This window comes from Camelus ferus, chromosome 27 (assembly GCF_009834535.1).
Source record: "Camelus ferus isolate YT-003-E chromosome 27, BCGSAC_Cfer_1.0, whole genome shotgun sequence".
NCBI lineage: Eukaryota > Metazoa > Chordata > Mammalia > Artiodactyla > Camelidae > Camelus > Camelus ferus.
In genome coordinates this window covers 27246304-27269586 of record NC_045722.1, presented here as the reverse complement: position 1 = coordinate 27269586, position 23283 = coordinate 27246304, and positions in this window count along the sequence as shown.

Here is a 23283-nt window from a genome sequence, read left to right as displayed (position 1 = left end):
GTTCGTTCATCAAGCACATAGGGAACGGTTTGCATGAGAAAATTTTACTCTGGTTTCTCTGGCTGTTTCCTAGTGCTGGTTTGAAGTTCCGGCAGTTTTGACTGTAAAGCTGAGTTGGAGCTATTACCTCCCCATATATATGTATAGTGGAGTTTGCAACTGAAATAAACTTTGTTTTCCCAAGAACCTAGGTGAAAGACCGCTTTCATACACACTTATCTCTCACAACTGTGTATGTGGGGAGACGTTCGTTAATCTAGCACAAAGGGAACGGGTTGCAGGAAAAACTTTTGCTCTGTTTATCAGGCTGTTTCCTGGTGCCGGTTTGAAGTTCCTGCAGTTTTCACTGTAAAACCGAGTTGGAGCTAGTACCTCCCCATATATATGTATGGAGTGGAGTTTGCAACTGAAAGGAAACTTTGTGTTCCGAACAAGCTAGCTGAAGAACGGCTTTCACACACACTTATCTCTCAGAACTGAGCATGTGGAGAGACGTTCGTTCATCTAGCACAAAGGGAACGGGTTGCAGGAGAAACTTACTCTGGTTTCTCAGGCTGTTTCCTAGTGCCGGTTTGAAGTTCCTGCTGTTTTCACTGTAAAACCGAGTTAGAGCTAGTACCTCCCCATACATATGTATGGAGTGGAGTTTGCAACTGAAATAAACTTTGTGTTCCCAACAAGCTAGGTGAAGGACGGCTTTCACGCACACTTATCTCTCAGAACTGAGCATGTGGAGAGACGTTCGTTCATCAAGCACAAAGGGAACAGTTTGCAGGAGAAATTTTGCTCCGGTTTCTCAGGCTGTTTCCTAGTGCCGGTTTGAATTTCCTGCAGTTTTCACTGTAAAACCGAGTTGGAGCTAGTACCTCCCCATATATATGTATGGAGTGGAGATTGCAAATTAAAAGAATCTTTGTGTTAATAAAAAGCTAGGTGAAGGTCGGCTTTCACACACACTTATTTCTCATAACTGAGCATCTGGAGAGATGTTCGTTCATCTAGCACCAATAGAACGGGTTGCAGGAGAAACTTTTACTCTGGTTTCTCGGGCTGTTTCCTAGTGCCGCTTTGAATTTCCTGCAGTTTTCACTGTAAAACCTATTTGGAGCTAGTACCACCCTATATATATGTATGGAGTGGAGGTTGCAACTTAAAAGAAATTTTGTGTTAACAAACAATCTACGTGAAGGACGGCTTTCACACACAATTATCTCTCAGATCTGAGCATGTGGAGAGACGAACGTTCATCTAGCCCAAAGGTAACGGGTTGCAGGAGAAACTTTTACTCTGGTATATCACACTGTTTCCTAGTGCCGGTTTGAAGTTCCTGCAGTTTTCATTTTGAAATCGAGTTGTTGCTAGAACCTCCCTTTATATATGTATGGATTGGAGATTGCAACTTAAAAGAACTTTGTGTTCCCAACAAGCTAGTTTAAGGAAGGCTTTCACACACACTTATCTCTCTGAACTGAGCACGTGGACAGACGATCGTTCATCTAGCACAAAGGGAACGGGTTGCAGGAGAAAGTTTTTCTCTGGTTTCTCAGGCTGTTTCCTAGTGCTAGTTTGAAGTTCCTGCAGTTTTCACTGTAAAATCGAGTTGGAGCTACTACCTCCCCATATATAAGTATGGAGTGTAGTTTGCAACTGAAAGGAAACTTTGTATTCCCAACAAGCTAGGTGAAGGACGGCTTTCACACACACATATCTCTCCGAACTGAGCATGTGGAGAGACGTTCTTTCATCTATCGCAAAGAAAACTGTTTGCAGGAGAAAGTTTTACTCTGGTTTCTCAGGCTGTTTCCTAATGCTGGTTGAAGATCCTGCATTTTTCACTGTAAAACCGAATTGGTGCTAGTACCTCCCTATATATATATATATATATATGGAGTGGAGTTTGCTACTGAAAAAAAACTTTCTGTTCGCAACAAGCTAGGTTAAGGACGGTTTTCACACACAATTATCTCTCAGAAATGAGCATGTGGAGAGACGTTCGTTCATCTAGCACAAAGGGAATGGTTTGCAGGTGAAACTTTTACTCTTTTTTCTCAGGCTGTTTCCTAGTACCGGTTTGAATTTCCTGCATTTGTCAGTGTAAAACCGAGTTGGATCTAGTACCTCCCCATATATATGTACGGTGTGATATTTGCAACTTAAAGGAAACTTTGTGTTCCCAACAAGCTAGGTGAAGGAAGGCATTCACGCACACTTATCTCTCAGAACTGTGTATGTGGGGAGACGTTCGTTAATCTAGCACAAATGGAACGGGTTGCAGGAAAAACTTTTGCTCTGTTTATCAGGCTGTTTCCTGGTACCGGTTTGAAGTTCCTGCAGTTTTCACTGTAAAACCGAGTTGGAGCTAGTACCTCCCCATATATATGTATGGAGTGGAGTTTGCAACTGAAAGGAAACTTTGTGTTCCGAACAAGCTAGCTGAAGAACGGCTTTCACACACACTTATCTCTCAGAACTGAGCATGTGGAGAGACGTTCGTTCATCTAGCACAAAGGGAACGGGTTGCAGGAGAAACTTACTCTGGTTTCTCAGGCTGTTTCCTAGTGCCGGTTTGACGTTCCTGCTGTTTTCACTGTAAAACCGAGTTAGAGCTAGCACCTCCCCATATATATGTATGGAGTGGAGTTTGCAACTGAAATAAACTTTGTGTTCCCAACAAGCTAGGTGAAGGACGGCTTTCACGCACACTTATCTCTCAGAATTGAGCATGTGGAGAGACGTTCGTTCATCTAGCACAAAGGGAACGGGTTTCAGAAGAAACTTTTACTCTGTTTCTCAGGCTGTTTCCTAGTGCCGCTTTGAATTTCCTGCAGTTTTCACTGTAAAACCTATTTGGAGCTAGTACCACCCTATATATATATATGGAGTGGAGGTTGCAACTTAAAAGAAATTTTGTGTTAACAAACAAGCTACGTGAAGGACGGCTTTCACACACAATTATCTCTCAGAACTCAGCATGTGGAGAGACGAACGTTCATCTAGCCCAAAGGTAACGGGTTGCAGGGGAAACTTTTACTCTGGTATATCAGACTGTTTCCTAGTGCCGGTTTGAAGTTCCTGCAGTTTTCATTTTGAAATCGAGTTGTTGCTAGAACCTCCCTTCATATGTATGGATTGGAGATTGCAACTTAAAAGAACTTTGTGTTCCCAACAAGCTAGTTTAAGGAAGGCTTTCACACATACTTATCTCTCAGAACTGAGCGTGTGGAGAGAAGTTCGTTCATCTAGCACATAGGGAACGGGTTGCAGGAGAAACTATTTCTCTGGTTTCTCAGAATGTTTCCTAGTGCCGGTTTGAAGTACCTGCATTTTTCACTGTAAAACCGAGTTGGAGATAGTCCTCCCCATGTATATGTATGAGTGGGGTTTTGCCAGTGAAATAAACTTTGTGTTCCCAATAAGCTAGGTGAAGGACGGCTTTCACCACAATTATCTCACAGAACTGAGCAGGTTGAGAGACTTTCATTCATCTAGCACAAAGGGAACGGATTGCAGTAGAAAACTATTACTCTGGATTCTCAGTCTTTGTTCCTAGTGCCGGTTTGAATTTCCAGCAGTTTTCAATGTAAAAACGAGTTGGAGCTAGTACCATCCCCATATATACTATGAAATGGAGTTTGCAACTGAAAGAAAATTTGTTGTTCCCATCAAGCTAACTGGAAAGACGGATTTCACACACAAAAACTGGGCTTTAACACACAGAACTTTATCTCTAAGAACTGAGCATGTGGAGAGTCGTTCGTTCATCAAGCACATAGGGAATGGTTGCATGAGAAAATTTTACTCTGGTTTCTCTGGCTGTTTCCTAGTGCTGGTTTGAAGTTCCTGCAGTTTTGACTGTAAAACTGAGTTGGAGCTATTACCTCCCCATATATATTTATAGTGGAGTTTGCAACTGAAATAAACTTTGTTTTCCCAAGAACCTAGGTGAAAGACCGCTTTCATACACACTTATCTCTCAGAACTGTGTATGTGGGGAGTCGTTCGTTAATTTAGCACAAAGGGAACGGGTTGCAGGAAAAACTTTTGCTCTGTTTATCAGGCTGTTTCCTGGTGCCGGTTTGAAGTTCCTGCAGTTTTCACTGTAAAACCGAGTTGGAGCTAGTACCTCCCCATATATATCTATGCAGTGGAGTTTGCAACTGAAAGGAAACTTTGTGTTCCGAACAAGCTAGCTGAAGAACGGCTTTCACACACACTTATCTCTCAGAACTGAGCATGTGGAGAGACGTTCGTTCATCTAGCACAAAGGGAACGGGTTGCAGGAGAAACTTACTCTGGTTTCTCAGGCTGTTTCCTAGTGCCGGTTTGAAGTTCCTGCTGTTTTCACTGTAATACCGAGTTGAAGCTAGTACCTCCCCATAAATATGTATGGAGTGGAGTTTGCAACTGAAATAAACTTTGTGTTCCCAACAAGCTAGGTGAAGGACGGATTCACACACACTTATCTCGCAGAACAGAGCATGTGGAGAGACGTTCGTTCATCTAGCACGAAGGGAACGTGTTGCAGGGCAAACTTTTACTTTGGTTTCTCAGGCTGTTTCCTAGTGCCGGTTTGAAGTTCCTGCAGTTTTTACTGTAAAACCAAGTTGGAGCTAGTACCTCCCCATATATATGTATGGAGTGGAGATTGCAACTGAAATAAACTTTGTGTTCCCAACAAGCTAGGTGAAGGACGGCTTTCACGCACACTTATCTCTCAGAACTGAGCATGTGGAGAGACTTTCGTTCATCTAGCACAAAGGGAACGGGTTTCAGAAGAAACTTTTAGTCTGTTTTCTCAGGCTGTTTCCTAGTGCCGCTTTGAATGTCCTGCAGTTTTCACTGTAAAACCTATTTGGAGCTAGTACCACCCTATATATATGTATGGAGTGGAGGTTGCAACTTAAAAGAAATTTTGTGTTAACAAACAAGCTACGTGAAGGACGACTTTCACACACAATTATCTCTCAGAACTGAGCATGTGGAGAGACGAACGTTCATCTAGCCCAAAGGTAACGGGTTGCAGGAGAAACTTACTCTGGTTTCTCAGGCTGTTTCCTAGTGCCGGTTTGAAGTTCCTGCAGTTTTTACTGTAAAACCAAGTTGGAGCTAGTACCTCCCCATATATATGTATGGATTGGAGTTTGCAACTGAAGAGAAACTTTGTGTTCCCAACAAGCTAGGTGAAGGACAGCTTTCACACACACTTATCTCTCCGAGCTGAGCACGTGGAGAGATGTTCGTTCATCTAGCACAAAGGGAACGTTTTGCAGGATAAACTTTACTCTAGTTTCTTAGGCTGTTTCGTAAGGCCGGTTTGAAGTTCCTGCAGTTTTCACTGTAAAACCGGGTTGGAGCTAGTACCTCCCCATATATATCTATGGAGTGGAGTTTGCAAATGTAAAGAAACTTTGTGTTCCCAACAAGCTAGGTGAAGGACAGCTTTCACACACACTTATCTCTCCGAACTGAGCATGTGGAGAGACGTTCGTTCTTCTAGCAAATGGGAACGGTTTGCAGGTGAAACTTTTACTGTTTCATCACGCTGTTTCTTAATGCCGGTTTGAATGTTCTTTCATTTTTCACTGTAAAACCGTGTTGAGCTATGTACCTCCCCATATATATATATGGATTGGAGTTTGCAATTGAAAAGAAACTTTGTGTTCCCAACAAGGCTAGTTGAAGGACGGCTTTCACACACACTTATCTCTCAGAACTGAGCAGTGTGGAGAGAAGTTCGTTCATCTAGCACATAGGGAACGTGTTGCAGGAGAAACTATATCTCTGGTTTCTCAGAATGTTTCCTAGTGCCGGTTGAAGTTCCTGCAGTTTTCACTGTAAAACCGAGTTGGAGCTAGTACCTCCCCATATATATGTTTTGGAGTGGGGTTTGCAACTGAAAGATAAAACTTTGGTTCCCAACAAGGTAGTTGAAGGACGGCTTTCACACACACTTTATCTCTCAGAACTCAGCATTGTGGAGAGGACGTTTCGTTCATCTAGCACAAAGGGAACTGTTTGCAGGCGGAACTTTTTACTCTGGTTTCTCATGTTTTTCCTAGTGCCCGGTTTGAAGTTCCTTGCAGCTTTCCACTGTAAACGAAGTAGGAGCTAGTATCCTCCCCATTATATCGTATGAAGTGTAGTTTGCAACTGTTACAAGACACTTTGTGTTCCCAACAAGCTAGGGAAGTGCAGGCTTTCACACACACTGTCTCCTCAGAACTGAGCATATGGAGAGAACTTTCGTTCATCTTAGCCCAACAGGAACGGTTGCAGGGATACTATTTACTCTGGTTTCCTGCGAGATGTTTCCTAGTGCCGGTTTGAAGTACCTGCATTTTTCACTGTAAAACCGAGTTGGAGATATTACCTCCCCATATATATATATGGAGTTGGGTTGGCAAGTGAAATTAACTTTGTGTTCCCAATAAGCTAGGTGAAGGACGCTTTTCACCCACAATTATCTCACAGAACTGAGCAGGTTTGAGAGACATTCACTCATCTAGCACAAGGGAACGGGTTTGCAGGTAGAAACTATACTCTGGATTCTCGTCTGTGTCCTAGTGCCGGTTTGAATTTCCAGCAGTTTTCAATGTAAAAACGAGTGGAGCTAGTGCCTCCCCATATATAACTATGAAGTGGAGTTTGCAACTGAAAAGAAATTTGTGTTCCCATCAAGCTAACTGAAAGACGGATGTCAACACACAAAACTGGGCTTTAACACACAGAACTTTATCTCTAAGAACTGAGCATGTGGAGAGACGTTCGTTCATCAAGCACATAGGGAACGGTTTGCATGAGAAAATTTTACTCTGGTTTCTCTGGCTGTTTCCTAGTGCTGGTTTGAAGTTCCTGCAGTTTTGACTGTAAAACTGAGTTGGAGCTATTACCTCCCCATATATATGTATAGTGGAGTTTGCAACTGAAATAAACTTTGTTTTCCCAAGAACCTAGGTGAAAGACCGCTTTCATACACACTTATCTCTCACAACTGTGTATGTGGGGAGTCGTTCGTTAATCTAGCACAAAGGGAACGGGTTGCAGGAAAAACTTTTGCTCTGTTTATCAGGCTGTTTCCTGGTGCCGGTTTGAAGTTCCTGCAGTTTTCACTGTAAAACCGAGTTGGAGCTAGTAATCCCCATATATAACTATGAAGTGGAGTTTGCAACTGAAAAGAAAATTTGTGTTCCCATCAAGCTAACTGAAAGACGGATTTCACACACAAAAGTGGGCTTTAACACACAGAACTTTATCTCTAAGGACTGAGCATGTGGAGAGACGTTCGTTCATCTAGCACAAAGGGAACGGGTTGCAGGAGAAACTTTTCTCTGGTTTCTCAGGCTGTTTCCTAGTGCTAGTTTGAAGTTCCTGCAGTTTTCACTGTAAAATCGAGTTGGAGCTACTACCTCCCCATATAAATTATGGAGTGTAGTTTGCAACTGAAGGAAACTTTGTATTCCCAACAAGCTAGATGAAGGACGGCTTTCAAACACACTTATCTCTCCGAACTGAGCATGTGGAGAGACGTTCTTTCATCTATCGCAAAGAAAACTGTTTGCAGGGGAAAGATTTACTCTGGTTTCTCAGGCTGTTTCCTAATGCTGGTTTGAAGATCCTGCATTTTTCACTGTAAAACCGAGTTGGTGCTAGTACCTCCCCATATATATGTATGGAGTGGAGTTTGCTACTGAAAAAAAACCTTCTGTTCGCAACAAGCTAGGTGAAGGACCGTTTCACACAATTATCTCTCAGAAATGAGCATGTGGAGAGACGTTCGTTCATCTAGCACAAGGGAAGGTTTGCAGGTGAAACTATTACTCTTTTTTCTCAGGCTGTTTCCTAGTGCCGGTTTGAAGTTCTGCGTTTTCACTGTTAACCGAGTTGGATCTAGTACCTCCCCATATATATGTATAGGGATATGAGTTTGCAACTGAAAAGGAAACTTTGTGTCCCACAAGCTTAGGTGAAGGAAGGCTTCACAGCACACTTATCTCTCAGAACTGAGCGTGTGGAGAGAAGTTCGTTCATCTAGCACAAAGGAACGGGTTTGCAGGGAAACTTTTACTCTGGTTTCTCAGGCTGTTTCCTAGTGCCGGTTTGAAGTTCCCTGCGTTTTTCACTGTAAAACCGATTTGGAGCTAGTACCTCCCATATATATGTATGGAGTGGAGTTTCAAGCTGAATAATCTTTGTGTTCCAATAAAGCTAGGTGAAGGACGGCTTCACACCACTTATCTCGCAGAACTGAGAAGATTGGAGAGACTTTCGTTCATCTAGCACAATGGAACGGGTTGTCGGAGAAACTATTTACTCTGGTTTCTCAGGCTGTTTCCTAGTGCTGGATTGAAGTTCCTGCAATTTTCTCTGTAAAACCAAGTTGGAGCTAGTACCTCCCATTATATATGTATGGAGTGAATTTTGCAACTGAAAAAGAAACTTTGTGTTCCCAACAAGCTATTTGAAGGACGGCTTTCACACACACTTATCTCTCAGAACTGAGCATATGGAGAAACGTTCGTTCATCTTGCACAAAGGGAACGGGTTGCAGGAGAAACTTTTACTCTGGTTTCTGAGACAGTTTCCTAGTGCCGGTTTGAAGTTCCTGCAGTTTTCATTTTGAAATCTAGTTGGAGCTAAAACCTCCCTTTATATATGTATGGATTGGAGTTTGCAACTTAAAAGAACTTTGTGTTCCCAACAAGCTAGTTTAAGGAAGGCTTTCACACACACTTATCTCTCAGAACTGAGCGTGTGGAGAGAAGTTCGTTCATCTAGCACAAAGGGAACGGGTTGCAGGAGAAAGTTTTTCTCTGGTTTCTCAGGCTTTTTCCTAGTGCTAGTTTGAAGTTCCTGCAGTTTTCACTGTAAAACCGAAGTTGGAGCTAGTATCTCCCCATATATATATGGAGTGGAGTTTGCAACTGTAAAGAAACTTTGTGTTCCCAACAAGCTAGGTGAAGGACAGGCTTTCACACACACTTATCTCTCCGAACTGAGCACGTGGAGAGATGTTCGTTCATCTAGCACAAAGGGAACGTGTTGCAGGATAAACTTTTACTCTAGTTTCTCAGGCTGTTTCGTAAGGCCGGTTTGAAGTTCCTGCAGTTTTCACTGTAAAACCGGGTTGGAGCTAGTACCTCCCCATATATATCTATGGAGTGGAGTTTGCAACTGTAAAGAAACTTTGTGTTCCCAACAAGCTAGGTGAAGGACAGGCTTTCACACACACTTATCTCTCCGAACTGAGCATGTGGAGAGACGTTCGTTCATCTAGCACAATGGGAACGGTTTTGCAGGTGAAACTTTTACTGTTTCTCACGGCTGTTTCTAGTGCCGGTTTGAAGTTCTTTCATTTTTCACTGTAAAACCGTGTTGGCCTTGTACCTCCCCATATATATATATGGATTGGAGTTTGCAACTGAAAGAAACTTTGTGTTCCCAACAAGGTAGTTGAAGGACGGCTTTCACACACACTTATCTATCAGAACTGAGCGTGTGGAGAGAAGTTCGTTCATCTAGCACATAGGGAACGGGTTGCAGGAGAAACTATTTCTCTGGTTTCTCAGAATGTTTCCTAGTGCCGGTTTGAAGTACCTGCATTTTTCACCTGTAAAACCGAGTTGGAGATAGTACCTCCCCATATATATGTATGGAGTGGGGTTTGCAAGTGAAATAAACTTTGTGTTCCCAATAAGCTAGGTGAAGGACGGCTTTCACCCACAATTATCTCACAGAACTGAGCAGGTTGAGAGACATTCATTCATCTAGCACAAAGGGAACGGGTTGCAGTAGAAACTATTACTCTGGATTCTCAGTCTGTGTCCTAGTGCCGGTTTGAATTTCCAGCAGTTTTCAATGTAAAAACGAGTTGGAGCTAGTACCTCCCCATATATAACTATGAAGTGGAGTTTGCAACTGAAAAGAAAATTTGTGTTCCCATCAAGCTAACTGAAAGACGGATTTCACACACAAAACTGGGCTTTAACACACAGAACTTTATCTCTAAGAACTGAGCATGTGGAGAGACGTTCGTTCATCAAGCACATAGGGAACGGTTTGCATGAGAAAATTTTACTCTGGTTTCTCTGGCTGTTTCCTAGTGCTGGTTTGAAGTTCCTGCAGTTTTGACTGTAAAACTGAGTTGGAGCTATTACCTCCCCATATATATGTATAGTGGAGTTTGCAACTGAAATAAACTTTGTTTTCCCAAGAACCTAGGTGAAAGACCGCTTTCATACACACTTATCTCTCACAACTGTGTATGTGGGGAGTCGTTCGTTAATCTAGCACAAAGGGAACGGTTTGCAGGAAAAACTTTTGCTCTGTTTATCAGGCTGTTTCCTGGTGCCGGTTTGAAGTTCCTGCAGTTTTCACTGTAAAACCGAGTTGGAGCTAGTACCTCCCCATATATATGTATGCAGTGGAGTTTGCAACTGAAAGGAAACTTTGTGTTCCGAAAAAGCTAGCTGAAGAACGGCTTTCACACACACTTATCTCTCAGAACTGAGCATGTGGAGAGACGTTCGTTCATCTAGCACAAAGGGAACGGGTTGCAGGAGAAACTTACTCTGGTTTCTCAGGCTGTTTCCTAGTGATGGTTTGAAGTTCCTGCTGTTTTCACTGTAATACCGAGTTGGAGCTAGTACCTCCCCATACATATGTATGGAGTGGAGTTTGCAACTGAAATAAACTTTGTGTTCCCAACAAGCTTGGTGAAGGACGGATTCACACACACTTATCTCGCAGAACAGAGCATGTGGAGAGACGTTCGTTCATCTAGCACGAAGGGAACGTGTTGCAGGAGAAACTTTTACTTTGGTTTCTCAGGCTATTTCCTAGTGCCGGTTTGAAGTTCCTGCAGTTTTTACTGTAAAACCAAGTTGGAGCTAGTACCTCCCCATATATATGTATGGAGTGGAATTTGCAACTGAAATAAACTTTGTGTTCCCAATAAGCTAGGTGAAGGACGGCTTTCACCCACAATTATCTCACAGAACTGAGCAGGTTGAGAGACTTTCATTCATCTAGCACAAAGGGAACGGGTTGCAGTAGAAACTATTACTCTGGATTCTCAGTCTGTGTCCTAGTGCCGGTTTGAATTTCCAGCAGTTTTCAATGTAAAAACGAGTTGGAGCTAGTACCTCCCCATATATAACTATGAAGTGGAGTTTGCAACTGAAAAGAAAATTTGTGTTCCCATCAAGCTAACTGAAAGACGGATTTCACACACAAAACTGGGCTTTAACACACAGAACTTTATCTCTAAGAACTGAGCATGTGGAGAGACGTTCGTTCATCAAGCACATAGGGAACGGTTTGCATGAGAAAATTTTACTCTGGTTTCTCTGGCTGTTTCCTAGTGCTGGTTTGAAGTTCCTGCAGTTTTGACTGTAAAACTGAGTTGGAGCTATTACCTCCCCATATATATGTATAGTGGAGTTTGCAACTGAAATAAACTTTGTTTTCCCAAGAACCTAGGTGAAAGACCGCTATCATACACACTTATCTCTCACAACTGTGTATGTGGGGAGTCGTTCGTTAATCTAGCACAAAGGGAACGGGTTGCAGGAAAACTTTTGCTCTGTTTATCAGGCTGTTTCCTGGTGCCGGTTTGAAGTTCCTGCAGTTTTCACTGTAAAACCGAGTTGGAGCTAGTACCTCCCCATATATATGTATGGAGTGGAGTTTGCAACTGAAAGGAAACTTTGTGTTCCGAACAAGCTAGCTGAAGAACGGCTTTCACACACACTTATCTCTCAGAACTGAGCATGTGGAGAGACGTTCGTTCATCTAGCACAAAGGGAACGGGTTGCAGGAGAAACTTACTCTGGTTTCTCAGGCTGTTTCCTAGTGCCGGTTTGAAGTTCCTGCAGTTTTTACTGTAAAACCAAGTTGGAGCTAGTACCTCCCCATATATGTATGGAGTGGAGTTTGCAAATGAAATAAACTTTGTTTTCCCAACAAGCTAGGTGAAGGACGGCTTTCACGCACACTTATCTCTCAGAACTGAGCATGTGGAGAGACTTTCGTTCATCTAGCACAAAGGGAACGGGTTTCAGAAGAAACTTTTACTCTGTTTTCTCAGGCTGTTTCCTAGTGCCGCTTTGAATGTCCTGCAGTTTTCACTGTAAAACCTATTTGGAGCTAGAACCACCCTATATATATGTATGGAGTGGAGGTTGCAACTTAAAAGAAATTTTGTGTTAACAAACAAGCTACGTGAAGGACGACTTTCACACACAATTATCTCTCAGAACTGAGTATGTGGAGAGACGAACGTTCATCTAGCCCAAAGGTAACGGGTTGCAGGAGAAACTTTTACTCTGGTTTATCAGACTGTTTCCTAGTGCTAGTTTGAAGTTCCTGCAGTTTTCATTTTGAAATCGAGTTGTTGCTAGAACCTCCCTTTATATATGTATGGATAGGAGATTGCAACTTAAAAGAACTTTGTGTTCCCAACAAGCTAGTTTAAGGAAGGGTTTCACACACACTTATCTCTCTGAACTGAGCACGTGGACAGACGATCGTTCATCTAGCACAAAGGAACGGGTTGCAGGAGAAACTATTTCTCTGGTTTCTCAGAATGTTTCCTAGTGCCGGTTTGAAGTACCTGCATTTTTCACCGTAAAACCGAGTTGGAGATAGTACCTCCCCATATATATGTATGGAGTGGGGTTTGCAAGTGAAATAAACTTTGTGTTCCCAATAAGCTAGGTGAAGGACGGCTTTCACCCACAATTATCTCACAGAACTGAGCAGGTTGAGAGACATTCATTCATCTAGCACAAAGGGAACGGGTTGCAGTAGAAACTATTACTCTGGATTCTCAGTCTGTGTCCTAGTGCCGGTTTGAATTTCCAGCAGTTTTCAATGTAAAAACGAGTTGGAGCTAGTACCTCCCCATATATAACTATGAAGTGGAGTTTGCAACTGAAAAGAAAATTTGTGTTCCCATCAAGCTAACTGAAAGACGGATTTCACACACAAAACTGGGCTTTAACACACAGAACTTTATCTCTAAGAACTGAGCATGTGGAGAGACGTTCGTTCATCAAGCACATAGGGAACGGTTTGCATGAGAAAATTTTCTCTGGTTTCTCTGGCTGTTTCCTAGTGCTGGTTTGAAGTTCCTGCAGTTTTGACTGTAAAACTGAGTTGGAGCTATTACCTCCCCATATATATGTATAGTGGAGTTTGCAACTGAAATAAACTTTGTTTTCCCAAGAACCTAGGTGAAAGACCGCTTTCATACACACTTATCTCTCACAACTGTGTATGTGGGGAGTCGTTCGTTAATCTAGCACAAAGGGAACGGGTTGCAGGAAAAACTTTTGCTCTGTTTATCAGGCTGTTTCCTGGTGCCGGTTTGAAGTTCCTGCAGTTTTCACTGTAAAACCGAGTTGGAGCTAGTACCTCCCCATATATATGTATGCAGTGGAGTTTGCAACTGAAAGGAAACTTTGTGTTCCGAACAAGCTAGCTGAAGAACGGCTTTCACACACACTTATCTCTCAGAACTGAGCATGTGGAGAGACGTTCGTTCATCTAGCACAAAGGGAACGGGTTGCAGGAGAAACTTACTCTGGTTTCTCAGGCTGTTTCCTAGTGCCGGTTTGAAGTTCCTGCTGTTTTCACTGTAATACCGAGTTGGAGCTAGTACCTCCCCATACATATGTATGGAGTGGAGTTTGCAACTGAAATAAACTTTGTGTTCCCAACAAGCTAGGTGAAGGACGGATTCACACACACTTATCTCGCAGAACAGAGCATGTGGAGAGACGTTCGTTCATCTAGCACGAAGGGAACGTGTTGCAGGAGAAACTTTTACTTTGGTTTCTCAGGCTATTTCCTAGTGCCGGTTTGAAGTTCCTGCAGTTTTTACTGTAAAACCAAGTTGGAGCTAGTACCTCCCCATATATATGTATGGAGTGGAATTTGCAACTGAAATAAACTTTGTGTTCCCAATAAGCTAGGTGAAGGACGGCTTTCACCCACAATTATCTCACAGAACTGAGCAGGTTGAGAGACTTTCATTCATCTAGCACAAAGGGAACGGGTTGCAGTAGAAACTATTACTCTGGATTCTCAGTCTGTGTCCTAGTGCCGGTTTGAATTTCCAGCAGTTTTCAATGTAAAAACGAGTTGGAGCTAGTACCTCCCCATATATATGTATGGAGTGGAGTTTGCAAATGAAATAAACTTTGTTTTCCCAACAAGCTAGGTGAAGGACGGCTTTCACGCACACTTATCTCTCAGAACTGAGCATGTGGAGAGACTTTCGTTCATCTAGCACAAAGGGAACGGGTTTCAGAAGAAACTTTTACTCTGTTTTCTCAGGCTGTTTCCTAGTGCCGCTTTGAATGTCCTGCAGTTTTTCACTGTAAAACCTATTTGGAGCTAGAACCACCCTATATATATGTATGGAGTGGAGGTTGCAACTTAAAAGAAATTTTGTGTTAACAAACAAGCTACGTGAAGGACGACTTTCACACACAATTATCTCTCAGAACTGAGCATGTGGAGAGACGAACGTTCATCTAGCCCAAAGGTAACGGGTTGCAGGAGAAACTTTTACTCTGGTTTATCAGACTGTTTCCTAGTGCTAGTTTGAAGTTCCTGCAGTTTTCATTTTGAAATCGAGTTGTTGCTAGAACCTCCCTTTATATATGTATGGATAGGAGATTGCAACTTAAAAGAACTTTGTGTTCCCAACAAGCTAGTTTAAGGAAGGGTTTCACACACACTTATCTCTCTGAACTGAGCACGTGGACAGACGATCGTTCATCTAGCACAAAGGGAACGGGTTGCAGGAGAAACTTTTTCTCTGGTTTCTCAGGCTGTTTCCTAGTGCTAGTTTGAAGTTCCTGCAGTTTTCACTGTAAAATCGAGTTGGAGCTACTACCTCCCCATATAAAATTATGGAGTGTAGTTTGCAACTGAAAGGAAACTTTGTATTCCCAACAAGCTAGATGAAGGACGGCTTTCAAACACACTTATCTCTCCGAACTGAGCATGTGGAGAGACGTTCTTTCATCTATCGCAAAGAAAACTGTTTGCAGGGGAAAGATTTACTCTGGTTTCTCAGGCTGTTTCCTAATGCTGGTTTGAAGATCCTGCATTTTTCACTGTAAAACCGAGTTGGTGCTAGTACCTCCCCATATATATGTATGGAGTGGAGTTTGCTACTGAAAAAAAACCTTCTGTTCGCAACAAGCTAGGTGAAGGACCGTTTTCACACAATTATCTCTCAGAAATGAGCATGTGGAGAGACGTTCGTTCATCTAGCACAAAGGGAATGGTTTGCAGGTGAAACTATTACTATTTTTCTCAGGCTGTTTCCTAGTACCGGTTTGAATTTCCTGCATTTGTCAGTGTTAAACCGAGTTGGATCTAGTACCTCCCCATATATATGTATGGTGTGATATTTGCAACTTAAAGGAAACTTTGTGTTCCCAACAAGCTAGGTGAAGGAAGGCATTCACGCACACTTATCTCTCAGAACTGTGTATGTGGATAGATGTTCGTTCATCAGCACAAAGGAACAGTTTGCAGGAGAAATTTTTACTCCGGTTCTCAGGCTGTTTCCTAGTGCCGGTTTGAATTTCCTGCAGTTTTCACTGTAAAACCGATTTGAGCTAGTACCTCCCCATATATATGTATGGAGTGGAGATTTGCAACTTAAAAGAATCTTTGTGTTAATAAAAAGCTAGGTGAAGGACGGCTATCACACACACTTATTTCTCATAACTGAGAATCTGGAGAGATGTTCGTTCATCTAGCACCAATAGAACGGGTTGTAGGAGAACATTTACTCTGGTTTCTCGGGCTGTTTCCTAGTGCTGGATTGAAGTTCCTGCAATTTTCTCTGTAAAACGAGTTGGAGCTAGTACCTCCCATTATATATGTATGAGAGTGAATTTTGCAACTGAAAAGAAACTTTGTGTTCCCAACAAGCTAGTTGAAGGACGGCTTTCACACACACTTATCTCTCAGAAACTGAGCATAGTGGAGAACGTTCGTTCATTCTTAGCACAAAGGGAACGGGTTGCAGGAGAAATTTTACTCTTGGTTTCATCAGCTGTTTCCTAGTGCCGGTTTGAAGTTTCCTGCAGTTTTCATCTTGAAACAGCCTAGTTGGAGCTAGTAACCGTCCCCATATATAGTATGGATTGGGAGTTTGAACTTACAAGGAAATTTGTGTTTCCCCAACAAGCTATGCTTAAGACGGCTTTCACCACACAATTATCTCTCAAGAACTGAGCATGTGGGAGAGACGTTCGTTCCTCTAGCATCAAAGGGAACGGGTTGAAGGAAGAACGTTTTTACTCTGGTTTCTCAAGGCATGTTTCCTAGTGCCCGGGCTTTGAAGTTACCTGCAGTTTCACTGTAAAACCGAGGTTTGGAGATAGTACCTCCCCATATATATGTATGGAGTGGGGTTTGCAATTGAAATAAACTTTGTGTTCCCAATAAGCTAGGTGAAGGACGGCTTTCACCCACAATTATCTCACAGAACTGAGCAGGTTGAGAGACATTCATTCATCTAGCACAAAGGGAACGGGTTGCAGTAGAAACTATTACTCTGGATTCTCAGTCTGTGTCCTAGTGCCGGTTTGAATTTCCAGCAGTTTTCAATGTAAAAACGAGTTGGAGCTAGTACCTCCCCATATATAACTATGAAGTGGAGTTTGCAACAGAAAAGAAAATTTGTGTTCCCATCAAGCTAACTGAAAGACGGATTTCACACACAAAACTGGGCTTTAACACACAGAACTTTATCTCTAAGAACTGAGCATGTGGAGAGACGTTCGTTCATCAAGCACATAGGGAACGGTTTGCATGAGAAAATTTTACTCTGGTTTCTCTGGCTGTTTCCTAGTGCTGGTTTGAAGTTCCGGCAGTTTTGACTGTAAAACTGAGTTGAGCTATTACCTCCCCCATATATATGTATAGTGGAGTTTGCAACTGAAATAAACTTTGTTTTCCCAAGAACCTAGGTGAAAGACCGCTTTCAACACACTTATCTCTCACAACTGTGTATGTGGGAGTCGTTCGTTAATCTAGCACAAAGGAAACGGTTGCAGGAAAAACTTTTGCTCTGTTTATCAGGCTGTTTCCTGGTGCCGGTTTGAAGTTCCTGCAGTTTTCACTGTAAAACCGAGTTGGAGCTAGTACCTCCCCCATATATATGTATGCAGTGGAGTTTGCAAATGAAAGGAACTTTGTGTTCCGAACAAGCTAGCTGAAGAACGGCTTTCACACACACTTATCTCTCAGAACCTGAGGCATGTGGGAGAGACGTTCGTTCATCTAGCACAAAGGGAACGGTTGCAGGAAGAAACCTTTTACTCTGGTTTCTCAGGCTGTTTCCTAGTGCCGGTTTTGAAGTTCCTGCTGTTTTCACTGTAATACCGAGTTGGAGCTAGTCCCTCCCCATACATATGTATGGAGTGGAGTTTGCAACTGAAATAAACTTTGTGTTTCCCAACAAGCTTGGTGAAGGACGGATTCACACACACTTATCTCGCAGACAGAGCATGTGGAGAGACTTCGTTCATCTAGCACGAAGGAACGTGTTGCTGAGAACGTTAACTTTGGTTTCTCAGGCTATTTCCTAGTGCCGGTTTTGAAGTTCCTGCAGTTTTTACTGTAAAACCAAGTTGGAGCTAGTACCTCCCCATATATATGTATGGAGTGGAATTTGCAACTGAAATAAACTTTGTGTTCCCAATACTAGGTGAAGGACGGCTTTTCACCCCAATTATCTCACAGAACTGAGCAGGTTGAGAGACTTTCATTCATCTAGCACAAAGGGCGGTTGCAGTAGAACTATTACTCTGGATTCTCAGTCTGTGTCCTAGTGCCGGTTTTTAATTTCCATCAGTTTTCATGTAAAAACGAGTTGGAGCTAGTCACCTACCCCATATATATTGTATGGAGTGGAATTTTGCAACTGAAGAGAAACTTTGTGTTCCCAACACTCTAGGTGGAAGGACGGCTTTCACCACACTTATCTCTCAGGAACTGAGCATGTCGGAGAGACGTTCGATATCATCCTAGCACAAGGGTAACGGTTGCAGGAGGACTTTACTCTGGTTTCTCAGTCTGTTTTCCTAGTGCCCGGCTTTGAAGTTCCTGCAGTTTCACTGTAAACCGAGTTGGAGCTAGTACCTCCCTATATATATATATGGAGTGGAAGTTTGCAACTGAAGAGAACTTTGTGTTACAAATCAAGCTACGGTGAAGGACGGCTTTCCACACCCACTGAACTCTCTCAACGAACTGCAGCATGTGGAGAGACCGATCGTTCATCTAGCCCAAAGGGAACGGGTTGCAGGGAGAACTTTTACTCTGGTATATCAGTACTGGTTGCCTAGTGCCGGTTGAAGTTCCTGCAGTTTTCACTGTTAAACCGATTTGGGCTAGTACCTCCCCATATATATGTATGGAGTGGAGTTTGCAACTGAAAGGAAACTTTGTGTTCCGAACAAGCTAGCTGAAGAACGGCTTTCACACACACTTATCTCTCAGAACTGAGCATGTGGAGAGACGTTCGTTCATCTAGCACAAAGGGAACGGGTTGCAGGAGAAACTTACTCTGGTTTCTCAGGCTGTTTCCTAGTGCCGGTTTGAAGTTCCTGCAGTTTTTACTGTAAAACCAAGTTGGAGCTAGTACCTCCCCATATATATGTATGGAGTGGAGTTTGCAAATGAAATAAACTTTGTTTTCCCAACAAGCTAGGTGAAGGACGGCTTTCACGCACACTTATCTCTCAGAACTGAGCATGTGGAGAGACTTTCGTTCATCTAGCACAAAGGGAACGGGTTTCAGAAGAAACTTTTACTCTGTTTTCTCAGGCTGTTTCCTAGTGCCGCTTTGAATGTCCTGCAGTTTTCACTGTAAAACCTATTTGGAGCTAGAACCACCCTATATATATGTATGGAGTGGAGGTTGCAACTTAAAAGAAATTTTGTGTTAACAAACAAGCTACGTGAAGGACGACTTTCACACACAATTATCTCTCAGAACTGAGTATGTGGAGAGACGAACGTTCATCTAGCCCAAAGGTAACGGGTTGCAGGAGAAACTTTTACTCTGGTTTATCAGACTGTTTCCTAGTGCTAGTTTGAAGTTCCTGCAGTTTTCATTTTGAAATCGAGTTGTTGCTAGAACCTCCCTTTATATATGTATGGATAGGAGATTGCAACTTAAAAGAACTTTGTGTTCCCAACAAGCTAGTTTAAGGAAGGGTTTCACACACACTTATCTCTCTGAACTGAGCACGTGGACAGACGATCGTTCATCTAGCACAAAGGGAACGGGTTGCAGGAGAAACTTTTTCTCTGGTTTCTCAGGCTGTTTCCTAGTGCTAGTTTGAAGTTCCTGCAGTTTTCACTGTAAAATCGAGTTGGAGCTACTACCTCCCCATATAAATTATGGAGTGTAGTTTGCAACTGAAAGGAAACTTTGTATTCCCAACAAGCTAGATGAAGGACGGCTTTCAAACACACTTATCTCTCCGAACTGAGCATGTGGAGAGACGTTCTTTCATCTATCACAAAGAAAACTGTTTGCAGGGGAAAGATTTACTCTGGTTTCTCAGGCTGTTTCCTAATGCTGGTTTGAAGATCCTGCATTTTTCACTGTAAAACCGAGTTGGTGCTAGTACCTCCCCATATATATGTATGGAGTGGAGTTTGCTACTGAAAAAAAACCTTCTGTTCGCAACAAGCTAGGTGAAGGACCGTTTTCACACAATTATCTCTCAGAAATGAGCATGTGGAGAGACGTTCGTTCATCTAGCACAAAGGGAATGGTTTGCAGGTGAAACTATTACTCTTTTTTCTCAGGCTGTTTCCTAGTACCGGTTTGAATTTCCTGCATTTGTCAGTGTAAAACCGAGTTGGATCTAGTACCTCCCCATATATATGTATGGTGTGATATTTGCAACTTAAAGGAAACTTTGTGTTCCCAACAAGCTAGGTGAAGGAAGGCATTCACGCACACTTATCTCTCAGAACTGTGTATGTGGATAGATGTTCGTTCATCAAGCACAAAGGAACAGTTTGCAGGAGAAATTTTTACTCCGGTTTCTCAGGCTGTTTCCTAGTGCCGGTTTGAATTTCCTGCAGTTTTCACTGTAAAACCGATTTGGAGCTAGTACCTCCCCATATATATGTATGGAGTGGAGATTGCAACTTAAAAGAATCTTTGTGTTAATAAAAAGCTAGGTGAAGGACGGCTATCACACACACTTATTTCTCATAACTGAGAATCTGGAGAGATGTTCGTTCATCTAGCACCAATAGAACGGGTTGTAGGAGAAACATTTACTCTGGTTTCTCGGGCTGTTTCCTAGTGCTGGATTGAAGTTCCTGCAATTTTCTCTGTAAAACCGAGTTGGAGCTAGTACCTCCCATTATAAATGTATGGAGTGAATTTTGCAACTGAAAAGAAACTTTGTGTTCCCAACAAGCTATTTGAAGGACGGCTTTCACACACACTTATCTCTCAGAACTGAGCATATGGAGAAACGTTCGTTCATCTTGCACAAAGGGAACGGGTTGCAGGAGAAACTTTTACTCTGGTTTCTGAGACAGTTTCCTAGTGCCGGTTTGAAGTTCCTGCAGTTTTCATTTTGAAATCTAGTTGGAGCTAAAACCTCCCTTTATATATGTATGGATTGGAGTTTGCAACTTAAAAGAACTTTGTGTTCCCAACAAGCTAGTTTAAGGAAGGCTTTCACACACACTTATCTCTCAGAACTGAGCGTGTGGAGAGAAGTTCGTTCATCTAGCACAAAGGGAACGGGTTGCAGGAGAAAGTTTTTCTCTTTTTTCTCAGGCTTTTTCCTAGTGCTAGTTTGAAGTTCCTGCAGTTTTCACTGTAAAACCAAGTTGGAGCTAGTATCTCCCCATATATCTATATGGAGTGGAGTTTGCAACTGTAAAGAAACTTTGTGATCCCAACAAGCTAGGTGAAGGACAGCTTTCACACACACTTAACTCTCCGATCTGAGCACGTGGAGAGATGTTCGTTCATCTAGCACAAAGGGAACGTTTTGCAGGATAAACTTTTACTCTAGTTTCTTAGGCTGTTTCGTAAGGCCGGTTTGAAGTTGCTGCATTTTTCACTGTAAAACCGGGTTGGAGCTAGTACCTCCCCATATATATCTATGGAGTGGAGTTTGCAACTGTAAAGAAACTTTGTGTTCCCAACAAGCTAGGTGAAGGACAGCTTTCACACACACTTATCTCTCCGAACTGAGCATGTGGAGAGACGTTCGTTCTTCTAGCAAATGGGAACGGTTTTGCAGGTGAAACTTTTACTGTTTCATCACGCTGTTTCTTAATGCCGGTTTGAAGTTCTTTCATTTTTCACTGTAAAACCGTGTTGGCCTTGTACCTCCCCATATATATATATGGATTGGAGTTTGCAACTGAAAAGAAACTTTGTGTTCCCAACAAGGTAGTTGAAGGACGGCTTTCACACACACTTATCTCTCAGAACTGAGCGTGTGGAGAGAAGTTCGTTCATCTAGCACATAGGGAACGGGTTGCAGGAGAAACTATTTCTCTGGTTTCTCAGAATGTTTCCTAGTGCCGGTTTGAAGTACCTGCATTTTTCACTGTAAAACCGAGTTGGAGATAGTACCTCCCCATATATATGTATGGAGTGGGGTTTGCAAGTGAAATAAACTTTGTGTTCCCAATAATCTAGGTGAAGGACGGCTTTCACCCACAATTATCTCACAGAACTGAGCAGGTTGAGAGACTTTCATTCATCTAGCACAAAGGGAACGGGTTGCAGTAGAAACTATTACTCTGGATTCTCAGTCTTTGTCCTAGTGCCGGTTTGAATTTCCAGCAGTTTTCACTGTAAAAACGAGTTGGCGCTAGTACCTCCCCATATATATCTATGGAGTGGAGTTTGCAACTGAAAAGAAAATTTGTGTTCCCATCAAGCTAACTGAAAGACGGATTTCACACACAAAACTGGGCTTTAACACACAGAACTTTATCTCTAAGAACTGAGCATGTGGAGAGACGTTCGTTCATCAAGCACATAGGGAACGGTTTGCATGAGAAAATTTTACTCTGGTTTCTCTGGCTGTTTCCTAGTGCTGGTTTGAAGTTCCTGCAGTTTTGACTGTAAAGCTGAGTTGGAGCTATTATCTCCCCATATATATGTATAGTGGAGTTTGCAACTGAAATAAACTTTGTTTTCCCAAGAACGTAGGTGAAAGACCGCTTTCATACACACTTATCTCTCACAACTGTGTATGTGGGGAGACGTTCGTTAATCTAGCACAAAGGGAAAGGGTTGCAGGAAAAACTTTTGCTCTGTTTATCAGGCTGTTTCCTGGTGCCGGTTTGAAGTTCCTGCAGTTTTCACTGTAAAACCGAGTTGGAGCTAGTACCTCCCCATATATATGTATGGAGTGGAGTTTGCAACTGAAAGGAAACTTTGTGTTCCGAACAAGCTAGCTGAAGAACGGCTTTCACACACACTTATCTCTCAGAAACTGAGCATGTGGAGAGACGTTCGTTCATCTAGCACAAAGGGAACGGGTTGCAGGAGAAACTTACTCTGGTTTCTCAGGCTGTTTCCTAGTGCCGGTTTGAAGTTCCTGCTGTTTTCACTGTAAAACCGAGTTAGAGCTAGTACCTCCCCATACATATGTATGGAGTGGAGTTTGCAACTGAAATAAACTTTGTGTTCCCAACAAGCTAGTTGAAGGACGGCTTTCACGCACACTTATCTCTCAGAACTGAGCATGTGGAGAGACGTTCGTTCATCTAGCACAAAGGGAACGGGTTTCAGAAGAAACTTTTACTCTGTTTTCTCAGGCTGTTTCCTAGTGCCGCTTTGAATTTCCTGCAGTTTTCACTGTAAAACCTATTTGGAGCTAGTACCACCCTATATATATGTATGGAGTGGAGGTTGCAACTTAAAAGAAATTTTGTGTTAACAAACAAGCTACGTGAAGGACGGCTTTCACACACAATTATCTCTCAGATCTGAGCATGTGGAGAGACGAACGTTCATCTAGCCCAAAGGTAACGGGTTGCAGGAGAAACTTTTACTCTGGTATATCACACTGTTTCCTAGTGCCGGTTTGAAGTTCCTGCAGTTTTCATTTTGAAATCGAGTTGTTGCTAGAACCTCCCTTTATATATGTATGGATTGGAGATTGCAACTTTAAAGAACTTTGTGTTCCCAACAAGCTAGTTTAAGGAAGGCTTTCACACACACTTATCTCTCTGAACTGAGCACGTGGA